The sequence below is a fragment of the Passer domesticus genome, chromosome 7, assembly GCF_036417665.1.
Source record: "Passer domesticus isolate bPasDom1 chromosome 7, bPasDom1.hap1, whole genome shotgun sequence".
Classification (NCBI taxonomy): Eukaryota; Metazoa; Chordata; class Aves; order Passeriformes; family Passeridae; genus Passer; species Passer domesticus.
Genome location: NC_087480.1, coordinates 46,787,722 through 46,807,616, shown reverse-complemented (window position 1 = coordinate 46,807,616; position 19,895 = coordinate 46,787,722). Strand labels below are relative to the sequence as shown.

The 19,895-nt window shown below is 41.0% G+C and overlaps 1 long non-coding RNA gene across 3 annotated transcripts in view; it reads right to left on the bottom strand.

Annotated features, from left to right (window-relative positions):
* LOC135305099 (uncharacterized) overlaps window positions 1-19,895 on the bottom strand; it is a 50,396-nt gene that overhangs the window by 17,356 nt on the left and 13,145 nt on the right. Inside the window, exons 2-5 of one of the 3 annotated variants that reach the window (XR_010366391.1) lie at window positions 15,168-15,914; window positions 13,621-13,787; window positions 11,048-11,188; window positions 1,425-2,696 (exon numbers count right to left, since the gene is read on the bottom strand). This is a non-coding gene — a long non-coding RNA (uncharacterized LOC135305099). Of the gene's footprint in view, window positions 1-1,424; window positions 2,697-11,047; window positions 11,189-13,620; window positions 13,788-15,167; window positions 15,915-19,895 lie in introns of those variants that run through there. The other 2 variants (XR_010366393.1, XR_010366392.1) reach the window with 2 other exon arrangements.

Here is a 19,895-nt window from a genome sequence, read left to right as displayed (position 1 = left end):
CCACAGTGTTGCAACTACCTTTATGTGGACTGAACCATTTTAATATAATTTAAATTTACCTGTGTGGGATTGCCCTGAAACAGTCCAAGAGCTCACACAGGATTTATTTGGCATCTGATCTGTAGGCTGTATTATTCTTCAGCTATAGGGCAGTAGTCAACCAAAAAGAGTAGATTCTTATGCTACTCAGTCCTATGTGCACCTGCAACTGCCCTGCTCTGCCCCCTTCATAGGAGTTAAATGGATTTTTTTTTTTTTCTAGATAGGTAAAAGGTAAAGGTCCTGTTTGAAATAGTATCTGAGTACTTTAGGCTTTTATTAGAAGTCATATATGTGATAGAATAGCCACACTTCCACCTAGGCAGCTACTTTTATTACTTAAATCAAAATAAATTATGTGTAACAAACACCTGCTTTAGATATCAAAGTGGGCAAACATCTGCTCATCCATATCGAACTAACGTGCTATTTTTCAGAGCAGAATCACCTCTTGAACAAATAAAGATGCTTTTAAAATGCTATAAGCAATTAATTATTTTCTTGTTACTGTACATTTGTGCTGTGTGTTAAACTATTCTGTTTTCTCAATTTCTCTTTCTCTTCTAATGCAATCAACCATGGCAATTACAACCAAGGTTGCAATAGGTTCCCAGAGATATATATAACTGTTTTTCCTGTGGACCAGCAGCAACTGGTTGGACAGGAATGGCCCTTCTCCCATTAGATATTATGCTCATCCTGCCCATAATATGCTCTAAGTCAGCGTCTCATCTAACCTAAGGGAACTGTTTCCTTTATTCATTTCCCCACCATACTGAAAACACCACAATAACATATTCTAAGAGAAATAAAAAGGTTCCTGTAGACATAGTTTAGGTTTGTGTGTGCCGCTGAAAGAGGTCAGGCTGTTAATGGCATGTGGGAAGTATGTATACAAACGTGCTCACTGCTGGGCAATCACTAGCCTTTAATGTGTGGAGAAATCAGCAGAGACTCATATGTATGTTTTAATAATTCTTCCTCTATCTTGGTCTGTGCAGGCCTGGTGCATGCAGTTATTTAGGAATTTACATACCATTGGTTCTAAGGTTTGAGGACAGATAAGAAAATTGATTAACTACCACACAAATAAATCCAGCTATGTCTTTGAAGAGTCAAGGCCTCCATATAGTCATGCTGCTGCTCAGCTGAAAAACTGTGAAGGAGGATGCTAGCACCTATCAAACCAGGAAGGTGAGCTACAGCTCACAGTCACCTTATTCTGACACTGAAAAGAAGAATCACACCCAATTTCCCATCTAGCCCAATGTTTTGTTTGCTCTGTGAATTTTATAGACAAAGAGGAACAAAAAGTCCAACAATTCAGGGACATTGTCTAAAGACATATATAAAATTTTAATTCCCTTACAAACAGAGTTGCTTTCTAGTCACCTAAAAATAAGCAAAAAATACCAAACCCAACACAAACAAACAAAATATCCCCACCAACAAAATCACCAGAGCTCTGCAGCTTTTCCTATTCTGTTTGACAAAAGTAGAACATATTGTTCTACGTGTAGTTTTTTTCTGGCTTGCTTTCCAGCTCAAAAGCCTACGTTGGGGAACAAGGACAAATTCTCCTAGTTTTCTAAGGGAAGTTTGGAAAAGCAGGTTTACTGCAACAGATATATGAAAGTAGGTCCAAGAATACAAGGCAGGTGAACAAAACATGGATTACAATATCAAGCAGCACAGAAATAACAAGAGAACATGGCAATTGATTCTGAAGAAATAACTGCAGTATGTGTAGGGCAATATTCATATTTCAGCTCTTAAAGTCACTCAAAGAAACAAGCATGACCACCAGCTGCTCTGTAAGGATCATATAACTGAGAGGTATTTGAATCAGATCTGTGGGACTGTCCTTCATAAACCAAGTTACATTATGTTCAGGTTAGCTCCCACACTTCCACACAGAAACCAGAGGCAGAGAGCTAGATGTGTTTTTACTCTGTACATATTAAATAAACCCAATGTACAGAAAACAACAGCTGCTTATGAGCCTTACTCTAGAGCAGGGAAGAGCTCAAATGTTTTTACCCTTATTCACAAAGACAGTAAAGTGTTCCAACATCTGTGAATAGCCTCTACCATCAGGAGAGTCTTTCTCAAGGATAAACTAAATGAAATCTCCACAAAGTGTGAAAGATCAGTCCGATTTCTTATTCTGACAGAATTATGAATAGTCACTTAAATAAACCTTCAAGGCCAGCTGTAATCTCACTCCAAGAAACTTTCCTCAAACTATGATGGCTTCTTGATCTAGAAGACAATAACTACATAAAAGCACAAAAAAGTAAGGTTTACAGTATGCAGCCTTACAAAAATATGAAGCACCATGTTTGATTGCATAGGTACATCCAAGGTATTCATGAGGCTTACATACAAGAGATTTGTTTCACGTAGCAGGTTCTGAAATGTGTGAGGAGCAGAGCTACATCCAGTGGGATGTCTCATATGTAGAAGACAAAGGTAAGCTTCTGCACTATGAGCACCTCTTCTTTCGCATGCCCCTGCAAGGCTGTAAACACCTTGGCAAACAGGCACAGAATAGTGAGCTTCTGTCCCTCTGTCCCTACAGACTTTACCTGGCAAAGTTCTTGGTGGAATGAGATTCTCTTCTCAGAGGATCTTGGCAAGATGAAGCCTGCAATAACCTGTGAAAATTTACCATCAGAGAAGACAAACCACTAGGAACTGACAAAAATAGACACTTTATAATATGATTATTGAACAGGCACAAGTCTGTTTCCAGCAGAAACATCTAGATCAGCCTACAGAGGAGTCATTCTCATTCATACTTCTAAGGGGTGTCATACCAACACATGAAGAAAAATTTTAAAAGGTACAGAAAAAACTTAGCCCTATTCTATGTCATGGCTCTGGTTGGGACCAAGGACACAAAATGATAGCTTCACTGCCTTCTGGTTATTCCACACTTGTGGCAGCAAGAACTAACATCCAACAATGCCACACTAGTCTGTCTACACCATGGCCGAATGGGTGTCTCTAGAAGGATGTAAAACCTTGACACAGCATGATATATGCCTCCAATAAGTCAAATTCTACTCTCAGGTGGAAGGAAATAAACTCTGACTAATTACATATGGACTCACATCAATACCAGTCCTGAAAGCAGAATTTGATTGACTGTATCTTCCCTAGCTGATTTTACTAATGACTGATTTTTTAATTTTTTTTTTTAATATGAGCCATACTTAAATCTCCCATCAGTGCAGAAAGAACTCTGCATGAGTTGGCACAAAATAGGATGTTTTCTGCTCAGGTTAGCAGTGGTCCTGCTGGACAAGACTGAGCTGAAGTCTCCTGGAATCCTAGGCAGAGGCAAGTATCACGATGGACTCTAGGACCCAAGCAATTCACCCTGATTAAACCACTTACCTTTGAGAAGGTAGGGCCAATGGTGCTTACAGCGGGGTGAGGCTCAACGTTTTGCTGACTGCTGTTGAAATTGGTAACAGACTTTGCATATTATATCACCAGGTTTTTTTGGTTGTATTTCACATGCAGTGTTTTTCTGCTTTTGACTTTGAGGTGTGAGGGGGAAGGCTCTAATCATATGGCCTTGTGCAGATGCTCCATTTGCATTTCTATTAATCCAGGCCCTCCTGGAGACGTTTGAGCATAGGCACAGCATGCTCTGCGTTTGAACTTGTGAGAACCCACACCACTGCTTAATAACTTAATACATATGTATAGCCTCCTTCAGCAGCCCACTAGGAGGCAGAAGCAGGGGGAGGCGCTATTAGTGCATAGGCTGCAGGGCTCTATGTAAATGCATTTTGACAGGGAGGATAACTTGCCGAATAAAGAACCCAGCTCCTTAGTGCTGGGCTGGTGCTGATTTAGGTCAGAAAACTTGTTTTACCAGAATTTGTACAAATGAGAGCTCACATGGATCTGCTGGAGAATGTTTAAGGTATCTTAGCAACTTTGCTCGCAGCACATGGATGTAATAATGATACTTTCCACACAAACTGTCTTACAGGAACAAAAAATACGTCTGAGTCTTTGTTGCTCTCTACTTTTACCTTTCCTGAACACCGCTCCTCGGAAGGACACCCAACCCTGTTTTAGCAAAGTGCCACAATAACCATAATAAATGGCAGTTTTACCATGTTTGAAATGAACAGTTAATGGCTTAGAGCAGCAACCTCTGGATACAATTGTGCTGGGATCTCTTAATAAAAACCAGCTTTCGTTGGAAAACAAAGTCAAAAGGGAAAGGTTTTTTATAGAAGATACACTCTGGAGCACAATTCTGCAGAACACTAGAAAGAGGAGAGGAAAAAGTCCCACAGATGTCAGCAGAGATGGGTGTAGACAGGGCATCAGGGCTGCCACAGTAGCATGCCTGCACAGCCTGTGGTCTGCCACCCCTGCCAACACACTCCAACCCCAGCACACCCTTACCCATGCAGAGCTACCCAAAACCACTGCCAGCCACATTTCTGCTACTTCTCCCTGGAACATCCTCATCCAATTCTCAATCTGAAAGAAGCCAGGTAGGGATTTGAGCAGGGTTTCACTTACATCCAGTGAGAAGCAACAGGTGGGAGAAAGAAGGGAGGAAGGACTGATCCTGAATGTCTCCTTTTTTTCTCCTCAAAAAGTTCCACTGCTCATTTTGATGCAAAATAAAAATTAAACACCCCTAAAATTTCTTCTTTCCCACCATTCACCCCACCATAATTCCTGCTTTCCAGCCAGCTCCAGCAGATGAAAGCAGTTAATGCGAGACTCTCTGCAAGGACAACACCATAATTTTCTTACATTTAAAAAAGAAAGAATCCATTCCTCTCTCCACCCAAATCACCCCTCTGAAGTCTCCATTAAAGTCTTCTCTATACAGGCCCAGCTCACAGTGAATTTACACCAAATTCCAGGAAGATGTTCCTCGCTGTCCCATAATAAACAAATTGGGAGAAGCGAGGGGGATGCCGAACTCCAGGACTGACACTGGCTGCAGACAAACAACCACAGGCAGTAACTGATTGGGCCATAGCCTTTAAAGTGGCAGCTGAAACAAATGAAAAAATGATATGCTGAAAGCAACACTAAGAGAGGAGGAAAAGACTAGGTCTGAGAGTCAATCTTAGTCCATCAGGTAAAGAGAATAGATACGCATGGGGATAATTGGTGATGAGACACTTGAAATTAGGTGTATGATAGGTCCCCCACTGCCCAGCCACATTCATTTTTCTTACACTCAATGAGCACTGATGGACAGGGGAGAGCTAAGAATATTTCTTAAACCTTTGCATTCTCCTGTCACATTTCCATGGCTCCGTCTATTCCTCACAGACACACAGACAATTGCCTTATGCAGGCTGTCACCCACACTGCTTCTCTGCCGATGTGTGGCTGCAGGCAGAGCTGGCGGCACAGGCCCCGCTCATGTTCCCACAAGTCTCAGCAAGAGAAAACAAAGCTCAGCCTGCCTGTGTCCATGTCCACATCCTCACACCAGCACCACGTGCTGCTTTCAGCAGCCCAGCACAGCAAATGAAATGGGGCCCGAGACATGGCAGGATGCCCAGTTTCCAGCCAGTGGGGAGCTCTGGGGGCTTGCGGGGTGAAGGGCAAGGGCAGCCCCAGACTGGCCTCACCCACAGGATGTGACAGATTAAATCTCAGGCTGATCAGCAGTGAGACATGGCTGCTCCTTCACATGGCCACATTCTGGCTTATCTCAAAGCCCACAGACACAGCAGGAAGGGGTGGGTAGGAAGGCTGGCACACCACAAGCCAGGCTAGGTACACTGGTTAGAGTGGAGCAGATCAGGGTGCTCTGGCCACCGAGGCGACAGGGCTGCCACGGTGTGCCAGCACACACGCTGCTCCCAAGGATGGGCACTGGCCCCTGCCTGCCTCACACATCCTGGGGATGGGCACTGGCCCCTGCCCACCTCACACAGGCCAGGAGGCACAGCCAGCACACACTCTGCAGGGCCAGCACCCCACTCCTGGGGCTGCTGCCAGAGTCCCAGAGGAGCAGAAAGCAGCCAGCCAGCATTAGGCCTCTTTTTCCCTTCCAATTAGCAGTTGATGGCATGACATTGTCCCTCAAACCACAAGTGCCACAACTGAAAAAGGCAATGCCCAGCCTCACAGGGATGGCTCCTGCTGTCCCACAGAGGAGCAGCCATTCCCTCCAACACCTGCAGGCAGCAGCTCGCCGCGCTGAGGCCAGCAAAGCCCACTGTTCCCTTTCCTCATGAGCTTCTTGCAAATGATGTGAACCCATACTTATTAATTTACATTAAGTTCATTTAACACCAATGAAAGAGACCAGAAGTGTCTAATGAGCAAACTGTAATGAGCTACCAGTGACTGTTAATCATATTCAGTTTATGCATTCTTGCTTCATTCTTATAGGGTATTGTTGTAGAATAAATGCTTTGCTCTTATCTTACAAGAAAAAAAAAAATCTCTAGGTATTGTACCAGTGAATAACAAAGGAATGAACAAGCTTCTGGTTTTGCACCGCATATAATGATAGAGATGCTGTGAATTCTATGGACAAAGTACATGAAGAAGTACCCACAAGTACTGAAAATTTAATTAAAAGTCAGAAAGCCATTGCAATGAAGACTCAGCAGAAAGCCATTTATTTTTAAAATCTAATATATTCTTCATGACTAAAGGCTAAAGCACATGCTGACTTACACATTTAGCTGTAACTGATTTAAGCTACTTGATGATTTTTTGCGCACAGGGTGGCGCTCAATTTGCAATGGAGTAAATTGGCAGAATTTAATTTGGTGGATTTTTTTAACTCTGCAAAAAGAATCCTCATTAAAACCTCACGATAGGCTGTATACTTTTTTCATCATTAACCAGCCTAACTGCAGGTAAAAGAGATACAATTATGGATTTATATAAATCCTATTGTCAATTTACAGCTCAAAGACTGGTGAGTTACCTCATTTTAAATAGGTTATTTTTTCCCCTTAACCTTTCTTTGTTTTAATGAGGATTTGGTTTGTCATTGTCAGGGTGCTTGTTTGCAGGAAAGTTTTTCATCGTGTGAAGAAGGTGTAAGGAAAAAGGATAGAAGACCCCTTACTGAATTCAAACCCCATCACAAACCCTGTCCTGGACATTCTGTCTTTAAATATTCACCTTTCCATGAAGACAGTGAGACCTCAGCTGCGGATTCCTCACTCTCTTAGCCCCACAACTGTTCTCTCTCATGCTTTGGCACTTTCCACCTTACTCATGCCAAGTTTTTTCTTCTTTGCTGCACCTTATTTCAATCCCACCTCCCACCAAAGCACCATTAAATTCTTTGTTCTGCCTCATTCAGAATGACCAGCAACTCCAGGTTCAGACCACACAGGCTGCGTAGAAAATTGACTGAAAAATGCAACTCAAATCCAGAACTCTCAAAAGATGAGGACCCAGTGCTGTCATTGAGAGACCTTTCTGTTCAACAGAAGTCCAAGGTCCAAAACAAGGTCCTGCATATTCAGTGAGGCAGATTCTCAAGTGACAAATTAAAAGTTACTCAAGAAGCTGAGCTGCTGCCCCACTAAATGTCTGTCCGTTAACAGAATCACAGAATCATTTAGCTTGGAAAGGGCCTCTGAAATCATTGAGTCCAACTTTTCACTGAACACCTTGTCAACCAGACCATAGCACTAAGCACCATGTCCAGTCATTTCTTGAATGCTTCCAGGGGTGGTGACTCCACCACCTTCCTAGGCAGTCCATTCCAATGTTTGTAACAATGTTCTCCATGAATAAATTCCTCCTGATGTCCAGAACTTCTAAGACTAATTAAATTTCTGGGTTTAATTCTTAGTCTCCAAGTAGGTTGACAAAGTTAAGCAAGAGGAAGGCTGTCACATTTATATATTATTTCATAACAGCACCCAGAAATGCAACTAGCCCTCTTGCTTGACTGAAATGCTGCCTCCCCTTTCCTTTACCAAGCTCCTCCAGCAGCTTCTGAAGGATAAGGTTGAGGGCTGAAGAGATAACACCAGGAGGGAGCCAGTGGCTAATGTCATCTTCTACCAGTCTGTTACCCACACCCCCTTCATTTGAAGGCTTTCAGAATTTTGCTTATAATTTCATCACCCATGTGATGCATTTTAAATGCATTTTAAATATTAGCCTGCAACATACAAGAATGGATACAGCAAGCCAAGGGTGAAGGAATTATTCCTGTAACTTAGAAGAAAGAAACTAAAAACACAAAGAAAAGGGATTTGTAAGAGGGTCTGGATTTTAACCTTCCTTGGGGTGAGAGAATAAGCACAGCTACTACTCTAAGCACTTAGATGTTGAAAGCTGTTGTTTTTCGTCTTTGAACTTTTTACCAGTTGTAGCAATTAAATGATAAAGTTGTCTTTAGCTCATTAGATGATGAGTTAATTATATGCCAAAATTAACCTTTGTTAAGCTCTTAATAGAACAGCTTTTATCTGAGTAGCCACAGTCTGTGTTAAAATTCTTAATGATCTGGGCTAAAAATCAATAATTTGTATGACTTCCATATATGAACTGGGAATTAAATGTATCTTTAAAATATACTATAATGATAACCTCAAGCTGAAATTGAAATAAAGATATTCCTTGGCGATTTCAAGGACAACACTTTCACCAGTGTGGAGGCCGTGTAAGCCACTAAAGAACACTGCCACTGGGGACAGCTCTCCTGCCTGCAGCACAAAGATAAATCAAGCTAAGACTAAGTCTAAGATTTTGATTTTTCAAGTGTTTTTTCCTGCAGCCCTGTATTTCACATTTATGATCCTCCTATACATATCAATGTTCAGTCAGGACTGACTGTTGTCTCCTTAAAAGTTGGAGGAGTGGATTCATTTTGAGAACTTACATACCCCTATCAATGATCAAAAGAGTCTAATCATTCCCCCATGCAGGGAGCTGATAGATGCAGTGCCATGCTTTTCCCCATGTAATCAATTGCTAGCTAATTTGACAAGAACTCTGCAACCATTCTGTAGTTCAGTTCACATTAAGGCTTTTTTGTTTAAGGAAGCAAAAGTCCTATTGTTTGGCACTGAAATTGTATATGTTCAGCAGAAGACAATTAATATGTCTTACTGAATATTTTTTTGTATTATATTAATGTATGAATTAGGGAAATGTCTCATTAAAATGATAAAATCCTCAATCTGAAGTGTCAATTATCAATAGTTTAATGCTTTTTCTTCTTTTGGATTCCCATTTGAGCCACCCACAGAAGACTAATTTCATATACTTTCTGGTACCAACTCAGAGACAGAAAACTTTAAAACTGAAGGTGGTTTTACTAATGAGGCCTAAAGGCCACTGAAATGCTTGTGATTTCAGCAAAGTTTCATTCAGACTTATCAAGAATTACTCTCCATAACCTTGACTTATACTGTGACTATCATCTTCAGGTTCATTTTCTTCCCCTAATGCCAGAGAACACCTTCTCCTTGAGAGATGGGCAAGCATGGCTCCCTGATGATATTAAGCTCTGATTAAGACTGTGACTCTGCAGCACACCTCAGTTAGCCTGTGTGGAAGTCTGGACAGATTTGAGCCAATTTTTAAGCCTTACCATCAATACATTAATGGTTATGAATTGAGTGGAGAAAAAAAAATTATAAAAATAACTATTACTTGCTAGTTTTTTTCTGATAACAAGTTTAAGTATTTATGAGGTGATGAAATAGGAAGAAAGTAAAGATAAGATTTCAACTTCACAATTAAGAATAAAAACAATGTTGTAAAATCTTTCAGGCATCTTTCAGCTAAAGGAATTCTGTGCATATTTTTAACAGCATAGCCCTATTTATGATATTTACTTGCAACAAATCTGTATAAAGTCTATACCTCTCAGGCCTCCCAGACATGCCAGGTTGCTGGAGAAGAGACTGACCTCTCACAACTTGACCTTGTAGAAGGTGCCTCCTTGGGTGCTATTGCTGGGACAAGTCAATTTGAACAGACATGGTAAGGCAGGCTGAAAGATGGGAATTATCAGTCAAGATTGCTCTGCCAACAGGCACAGATCACTGTATGATAGCAGGCTGAAGGTTGTACTATTCCCTGAAGGCAGTTTGGTAAATAAGGAGGTTATGGGTATGTTACTGTCAAGCATGAAGAAATTTTTGTTGATATATTCTCAGAAACTAATTTTTTTTCTTTAATAACCTGCAGGGCTACTCTTCAGCAAAATTACCAGTCAACTCTGACAGCCTAGGCTACAATAAGCTGAATCACACTCCAGGTCTTTAAGCATTTGGTTTGCTTTTTGTTACTAGCTTGCTTTAAGTGTGCTTAGGAGAGTGCAACACAAAGTAAAACTGAATCTTTTCAGCTAATCAAAGGAGAGAAGTCAACAGAGAAAGACACCTGTTTAAAGATGCAAATTGATAATGGAGTTGCATATCAAAACAAGACTACTGTTCATTTTTTAGAAGGTGCAAATTGCTAATCTTCAGCCTTTTTTAATAACTTATTAAAAGTTTCTATCAGTAAAATTTAACACAACACTAAACAAAAAATATTAAATATGGTACAGTGAGGGTACATGGCCTTCTTCAGTCTCACATTTGAAATACAATGATCTTGGTTACCAGCTCTGGCCACTTTTTCACCGCAAAAGAATCAAAATTTAAAATTGCTCTTCCTACACCTACAGAATAAATGATTGTGTTTTGCCTTTCCCATCTCAAGATGCACAAACAGGAAGCACAACACCACAAAGGGACTTAAAGAGCAGAACCTGCCCATACCAAGAACAGGGCCAAGAAGTGTTACCCTCAGAGGGAAGCAGACCACCAAGTCAGGGCATTCTGTGTACTTGTATGCAAAGTCCCATTTTCAGTTAAAGCATTTAAGAGTCTGGTAAGGACATCAGAACACAGGAGAGCCCTATAGTTGGCCCATAAAATTAAAACGTGGATGGCAGATCATCTTCTGAAACCTTCCTTCTTGGTCAGACTAACTTAGTATTATTTGACAAGTATTAATTAGAAATTACCTGTCTGCTCACTGGTGATCAGCTGAAAAAGGAGCCTCCACAGAATTCTCTTTCTTGTGTCTTACTGTGAGACATCAGACAAGGCACTGGCATTCCTGCAGTGCTGCTGCCTGGCTCCTTCATCGTCTAAGAAAGCAGATCCTGCATTCAACAAAACAATGAGCTGCCTTAAGAAATTTCATCTCCCCAAAACTCCATCACACCCAGAGCTGGAATTTGTTGCTCTGCTTTTTTTTTTTCTTTTTTCTTTTTTTTTTAAATTTTTTAAGCTACAAACTCCCCAGCTTCTTGCACAGCTCCTTTTGATTTAATTTTTCACATGCTTAACTAGAGACAGAAGTAGAAATTAGCATTGCTTTCACATCCTCAATTTCTCCTCACATCTCAGAGCAGTGATGTTTTTTGTCTCTACCAGATAGCTCAGAACCTGACCTGGAGCCAGCTGGACAAGGCTACAGTTCTGCTCTCCAGGGGCCTGACAGTTCATTCAAAATCATCCTGAAACTGCCCACAGACCTCTGTGGCCTATAGTGCCCACACCATGTGGGGCAAGCAGCCAGTGACTGTGACCCCAAGGCCCTACTTTGGACACCAGATACTCAAGAAGTCTGTTGGTTGCTTGATTTGATCTAAATCGCCCCAAACAATCACATTTTGATAAAACTGGTGCTGGAGACATTAATTTTGATAAAAGTGGTGCTGGAGACTTAATTTTGCTCTGCCTGTCAGGCAGGGCAAGGCAGAGTGGAAAACTAAATCAAGCAACAAAATGTTGATCACCCCCAAAATAAGCCATTCAAAGGACATCAGTTTTTCAATCACATTCTTTGGAGAGGTGGTGAAACTTAGAGGTGTAGGAAAAAGGCATCCCTCATGTACACTTTTTCAGGCCCACCCCATTTTTCACTGAAGCTGGGGAAGGCAGCCTCTGAACCTCAGAGCAGTGGAATGCAGGCAGTCTCTCCAATTGCTCCTCCAGACTAAACTAAAAGGTCCCTGCCTCTCAGTCAATCCTCCTGCTCTCTCTTCGGCCAATCCCCTGGCTAGATGGGTAACATCATTCTGAAAAGTAACTTCATAATGAATCAGCCACAGAAAAATCTAAATTTAACCTCTGACCCTATGGAATCACCTCCACAGGGATATGAGCAGGTCTTGGTTTTATGAAGCAAAATCTCAGATTGCATGGGTAAAAAATACATTTTTTCATGAAAGACATTTGCAGTGATGCACTGACCAAAGGTAAAAAAATAGTTTTCACTGGGTTGTAAAACTGGTAGAAATGTAACATTTCCGAGCTTTGTGTACAGATGAGATGTCAAGGTGATTTGAAATACTTCTTAGATGTAAGAGCAAAAAAGGATGAATAAATAACATACAACATACATGGAATATAAACCAACACTGCAATTTGCCTCATTATTCACAGAAAAATACATAAACATGAACATGCCAAGGATAAGACATGATGCTAAGCTACTGCAGTAATATGTCCTTTAGGTACATGGGTAGGTGGAATGGATGGATCCAGAATAAACACATATACACCTTATTTATTACCTGTCTCTATCCATATGTTGTTTCCCATTGTCCTCAGCAAATTCTTTTGTGTGTACAGAGTTCAAGTAAAATGCTGAATGTTATGAATGCATAAGCCAGTGTGAGATTCAGAAAATTGAAAAAGACCAAGCTATCACCCCAGAGTTGCTTCACTCTTTGCTTGCTCTTTTTTCCTCAAAAACACAAGTTGCATTTTGTTTTGGTGGACCGATGAAACTACATCATCTCATGACTCTTTATTCAATTTTCAAATCTGTTCAAATTTGTCTTCTAGAAGATAAATTGACTAGAGTAGGGCTGTTACTGTCCTGCTTGCTATAGCCTATAGGGAATTGTTTTGTACAGTTGTTTGTACCTGACTTTTTTAGGTATCAATTTTGTGACAGCCAGTATGTGTATAAGGACATGCTTTTCCTCCTCACTCCAACAAAGTGTTCACCATGAAGGGAACTGGACAGGTAAGAAAACAACATATTCTGTGTCTATCAATCATCAGCATGGTTTGAACAGTTACACACATATATAGAAAAATGAGTGTTGTCAGCAACCACCATGAAACTATCACAAGTACCTGCTGCACCACCCTTGCTATGTGTCAGACCTTACCAAGTAATTGCAATGCACCAAGTAGATAAAACCCACACTCCAACTGTGTGGTGTTTATGTTGCAATATCAGCCTGCAGGTTCTCTTGACACAGCTTCTCTCCAGTGACCCATACTGAATAATAAGCCATGACAACATAAGTCTCCAATACGGAGCAAACATCAAGCCCTGAGTTTCTCCTTGCAACTCCTTCACATATGAAAACTAGTCCAGGCACATCTATGTGTTAATTGTATCTCACCTGTGGGGTGCAAATAAGAAATTAAGTCCAACTTTTTCTACATTGCTGAGTCAGGAGTGTGTGCGTTTCCATGGTCAAATGACAATCCAATTTTTGTATTCTTAGAAATAATGGCTTCCCTGTTTGGATAACTAACATGTTCTGCTGCTCCATGGGATGCTACTTACCTTGGCTTCCAGTCTGTCTGTAGCTCATCATCATTGCCAACATCAGCTGGTCCACCTGGGGCACGTGGACAGCTGCAGGTGTGCGAAGACTCATCTTTCTGGGAAGACCATGAGAACTCTTAAAGCAATCATGAAGATGAGTTGAAGACACAGCTCACAACCTGAAGCTGAATAAATGGTGAATGGAGTATTAGTTGCATACTTACAATCCCTACAATTATGGAAGAATCCTCTTAAGGAATGTGATTCAAATTAACAAGTGTGATCACATTAACCTGGCCAACAGCAAAGTGGTCACCTGCAGAAGAAACCTTATTAAATGGCTGAGATCACTGGCTAAATTCACTCCAACTACATAGAAAATTTATTTATTGTCTTCTATGAGTCACAAACTCAATATGCAACTGGAAATTTTTGCTCTGTTTATGTGGTTGTCAGATTCTTATTATATGCCAGATTAAAACAGGCAATTGCCATTTTGCCCAGGGTTCAGAAAATACTTTGACTATGTATTAACTCTTTTTTTTTCATCAGAGGAAGACAGATTCAGATAAGTGCAAATTAAGACACAGAGGCTTAAAATGTAGCAAAGGCTCACCGGCAGCTTCTGCCACTGTGTCACTGTGTGCTTTGTAGTAAGTTGTTTTGTGTTGCTCATTCTGCCTGCCTAGGCCAGTGGAAGTCTGCTCTGTCTGTCAAGAGTAATCCTAATACTAGGAGACTCCAGGCAAAGGACTGAACATGGTCTGGCACTCCCTGTGGCTGTTTGTTTGATGCTGATTTCACAGCCATCGAATGAGCCCTTAACCTTGTCACTCGTAGCTCCTTTTTGGCAGAATGTCAGGTAACAAAATTGGCCTTGAGAAAATGCCAGACTTTTCCAGTTCCTCTTCAACAGAAGATCCAGTTGTTTTGTCAGCAGTTACTCAGCCCTTGATATTCCCAAGTCATTTTCACTAAGTTCAGAAGCAGAACACACTGTCCCACACTCCATTGCACTACTGCTAAAGTACTCAAATTTTCCAGGGTAAGAACCTACATCAGTTGTATGACTTTAAACATAATCCTACTAATTCTCAAAACATGTATTTTATACTGTAGAAAAATCAATAAATAAGCTATTTACCTGCTATGTTAGAATATGATGATACCGATGGGTGGAACTAGTTACACTCAGACAAGGAAAGGAACAGTGTTCTAAGTGTTCTAAGCCACAAAAACTAGGAAAAATATATTTCTAGGCAGATGCACAATGGAGAGAAAAATGGTGAACTTTGTTACATGAAAAGCACTTCCACATGTTTTTATACTAACATTGGGGTTTTTTCAATGTTCAGATTAGTTTCTACACCTGTTAACTGTCTGACTAAATGTCCAAGTCACCTCCATACCAAACCTTTAAGGTACTTATCAAACATAGGTCAATATTTTTGATCTCATAGGCTTTGAGATCGTTCCAGATTTTAATCCTCAGTAACTCACAGTAAAAGAGGATGGATTTTCTCTTCTTGTTTAATTTCTGGGACAAAGCAATATTAGAATCTCACCTGATGATGAGCTGGTATTGCAGAGCTAATGCCATGACTATAGATTTTCTCTCACTGGTTATGTATTTGTCCAATATGATCTCAATTTTTTTCCGCATAGTATGGTATATATATCTATATATGTATTTAGATACCTATTTCTTAGCTGCTAGAGCAGGAGGAAACTCCCTCTAGTTACTCTGCAGAGTGTTGTTTCAAATCAGAAGTCCTTATTTATTACTAAACTTCCTTCATAGATATATTATGTTGGTAATCCATCTTCACGTTTATAGTTGCATTAAGACAAATAAATCTGTGCGCAGTAGCCTTCAGGGTGTTTATTGTGTTATTCAGTAACATGTGAGTCACCATTTGGGGAGTTTCACCAGCCTGGCTCTGAGGTCTGTGAAAAAAGAAGAGGATGCTGGTTTCAGACAGGAACAAATTGCTGTGATGTTTCTGATGTTTCTGCTACCCAGCAAAATCTGCTAACCAAGATGGCTCTAATGGATTTATCTCCTTTCTGGGGCCTCTTGTAGCTCCCAGTGCTACAAATCATCAAACACTATGTGGTCAGGTGAAAAGCCTGACCCTCAGCACTCCTCAATGGGCAAACTGAAAGAGCACATGCACTTGATGAAGGTTTGTCACAAGGGAACACTGTGCGTTCTTCCATTCCTTCAACATCCACAGGAGTGATATCTTGCTCTTGAGCTGCAACTGTGCATGAATGAAGGTTTCTCCATCTCTAGTGACATCCCCTTTAGTCTGGAAATGGAACAGGCAAGAGCAAAGATAAGAAAACCCCCGAGTTTAGGTAGTAACTTCAACTCACCCGAGCATTGCTAAAATCATACAAGGACAAGACAAGAACTCCATGTGACCTATCACAGACAGACAGCTTCTCCCAAGACTAAACACTGAAACCAGCAAACCTCCAGAACCCGTTCACACTTTCTTGCAGGGCTTCACAGCTGCATTCTACTTGCACATGTCCCAAGGAAGAATCACGGGTGGATCTCTGCAACACTGAACCTTTGAGCAGTGCAAATGGTATAAAGCTGCTGACTATTTAGATATCTGAGTCCTCCCCTTCAGCCCTCCAACCCACTTGGAGTAAACATGCAGGTTTTCAAAATGTGCAGCTCTTGATTCACAGGTTGGAGGCAGGTCAGGGCTAGAGGGGCCCAGTGGGGCTATCACAGTGTGAGATAAAGTACAACAACACATAAAAGTCACTGTCATTCTGTAGTGAAATTAATACCTTCCTTCAGAAATTTATTAAGCAAAATATAGACTATGACAGGAAGTTTAGAAGACTGCAATAGAGCACCCAATGCTGTGCCTTACATCTGAAGAACAGCAGTGCAAATGGGAGAGCAATTTGCATAGAGTGATCTTTATCAAACTGCAAGCACAATTTCTCTCACTGGCTAGAAGCTTCAGTAGCTAGACCATCTCCAGGGTGCTTCTGAATCATTCTAAAATCAAAGGTGAAAATAAACTTGAGCAGCTTTAGGAAAATAGAAAATTTAGGAGGCAAAAGGAAATGGAATTCTTCCCCAGTCAGCTCAGACACCCAAAGCCACAGTACATCTTGACAAAGTAACGCATCTTCCAAGTACAATCACATGTGCAAGGTTCTTCTCATTTTTGTTACTTTGTCACAATGACTTTGGCTGAGGAGTCCTTTTCAGCCCTGCAGCCCCTTCAGACGTATTTGCTGAAGACAATCATAGCAAAATATGAATGTTAGCCCTGTAGCTGTACATCATTACACAGATGTGAAGACAAATACAAGACGGTTTTAGAAGAAAACTGAAGTGGAAAAGGTAAATGTGTTGTGACCTTAGATCATATGCCACTATTTTCTGAAGTAATCTTTACTGAATTCTTCTTTCCAGCTTCTTGATTCTTGTTTTGTTAAAAGTTGCACGTGGCTCACAGCTCCTGACTTCCTGGGCAGACACTGGGTGCAGCCCTTCGTGCCCAGCCTCTCATGCTGCCATCACTGCAGAGTGTGTGCCTTCCCATGTGCTGCATCTCGTCTGCCAGCATCCCTGAGAAACAGGGACTGACAAGACAAATTTCCTCCTGACAAAATAAGGTTTTTCTCCCATTGGATTCACAGCATTAAGTTGCTTACTGGATTTTCAGAATTAAAACCATTAATATAAGACATCAAATGCCTGTTGTATTAGTATAATAAAATAATATAATCATCTCTTGCCCATGTGCAGAGAGGAACTGCAGTACCAGAAGAAATGTTGAGCTTTGTGGTCCCCTCCTGCCTTTTTTCTGGAAAGAAAACCAGCTGAGACATCACAAAGAAAATAACCTACCTCTGGAGCTGCTATTGATACTGCACTGTATCTTAAATGTTTCTCTGCCAGAAAATTCCTCTGACTTTTGCTAAGAATAGCCAGCAGAAAGCTGCAGAGAGTATCATCATTATTTAATGACTGTAAAATAACAGTCTGTTATAGGTATGCTTAAGCTTTGCAAACCATCAAGAAAGACTGGAATTTGACAAAACATTGGAGGTAAATGACTACTAAGCACCTGAGTGCATTTTATTCCACAGAGAGGCTGAAAGTCAAGGAAGGATACAAAGCAAAGTCTCCTTCCATAACACAGTTTAGGTATGGTTGCAAAGGGCACATGCATTTCAGCTCTGGTTGAGATTTGTGTTAAAATGGCCTCCCAAGGGTATTTCTCTCTGGTTCTACCTTCTTCAGTTTTTGTAGTACATCAAATTCCTCTTCAATGAACAGGAGGAAAAAGAAGACATCAAACTATCCTCCAGGTGAGAACACTTCATCACATTAATAATCAGGTTAACTCAGCTGTGCTTCCTGAAGCTTCAGTTCAAGAAGGAGGTAATCTTTTAGGAGATAACATCATCTTTGACACAGCTGTGGCATTTCTGCAGTGGGCACTATTATGCACAAGGCAATCCAAGTACTTTAAATACCTTTGAATTTGTAGGTATTTGTTGCTAGGGAATGTGCTCTGGGAGGCACCAGTGGGGAGAACAGCTTGCAAGCTCAGCACAGCACAGGCAGCTGTGGGATTCACAGAGCTCACCAGCACTGCATCAGTCCTGCATAGCTCCAGATTTTGGCAGCTTTTTGGGGTCCAGGGTTTTAAAACAGCCATTTTAAAACATAAACTGGAGCCTGCAGGTAGCATTCAACCTCATGAAGTGGATCAGCTTTAAAAAGTGGCATCATAAACCAATATAATGCACCCCATGTTTATTGAGTCTCAGTGGTTTACAAATAAAATCTGTTTATAAGCTTTTTAAAAAAATCCTTGTGTAGCCACTGCAAATCCAGCTTAGAACCTGCAAATCAGGCTGAGCTTCAGCACACATAGTAGAAGTTAACAGTCCGGTTGTTGGCCTCCCCTCTCCCTGCATAACATTTAAACAAGCACAAAAAATACAGGAGGTGTAAGCAATGACCATCACTAGATCTGCAATTTAAACTAATTTCCTATTCATACAAACAGCACTGTGATTACCAGAATAAAACCCCGATTACTCTCTTATAGTCACATTGGTTCTGTCGCAGGAATAAATAATAGTAAAACCTTAACTGCCATTAAAGTAAGCAAATAGGATTGCAATACAGGAAAGAGGTCCACAGAGTAAGTGTGTGCTGCTTTGATCTACTGCTTTCAGAAATACAACACACGTTAAATTCAACTCCTAAGTGGAAAAAGGTCAGCAAGCAGAATTTCCACAATAAAAGCTCTGTGGTTGCAGGTGTTCAGTTACATACATCATCTCCTCCCCCGAAGATGAATACCAGGATTTGTGATCAACTTGACACAAAGGATTGTACTGCTCACAGCAGGATTTATTTACATTTACTCTGAGAAGGATGCTCTCTCCCTCCCTCTCTCCCTCTCTAAAATATGGCCAGCAATATAGTAGTACCTGCACACTCTTGCCATTTGATCACATTTTCAGTAGCACATTTTACTTCCAGGATAGACTAGGATATTCTCCCATTTCTGCATAGCATTTCTTGACTAAAATAGTCACCACCCTGCCTTCTTCTTGACACCCTAAAACTCAAGTTCAAGTTCCTGCACTCTAAGTCTTGGGATCTAAACATCCTTGTGAACTATCTGCTGAGTCCAGGGATCTATTTAGATTTTCAGCCTGAAAGTCCACTCTGGATCTGAAAAGCCATTTGCAAAAAACTTTGGTTCGTGCATTTCCTCAACAAAAATTGTATTTAAAAAAATCAAATTGAAGTTACTGTTTATCCTATTTTTAACAGTGCAAAAGGAGGCTAAGATCTTACTCCAGATACACCGTCCTTTACAACCCCTTTCTCCTGCTTCCATTACTTCCAATTCAATATAAACTTAGTCTCCAAGGCAACTCCCCAGCTGTAAAGCATGCAAGCAAGGCTCAGAAGGTGTTTCCTTCCAAGGGACTGCTGAGCTGACTGGAGCAGTTGGTGGCCTGTCTCGCATCCTGGCATGTTCTTACAGCCTGCAAATGTGAGGATCCAGCTCCCTCTCATCCTGTGTCTCTTCACAGGGCCTCTCCTCTGAACAAGGCTTTGCTCCAGGATTTCAGGATGGAACGAGAGGCTTCTTTTAAATTTCCCTGGCCTTACTGCGTCCTGACTGCTGCGTTGCCCAAAAACAAACCCTGTACCCAAGGAAGCTCCAGCTGGTTTACAGCCCAGCAATCTTCCATGACATTACTGGAGGAAGAGACAGTTGGTA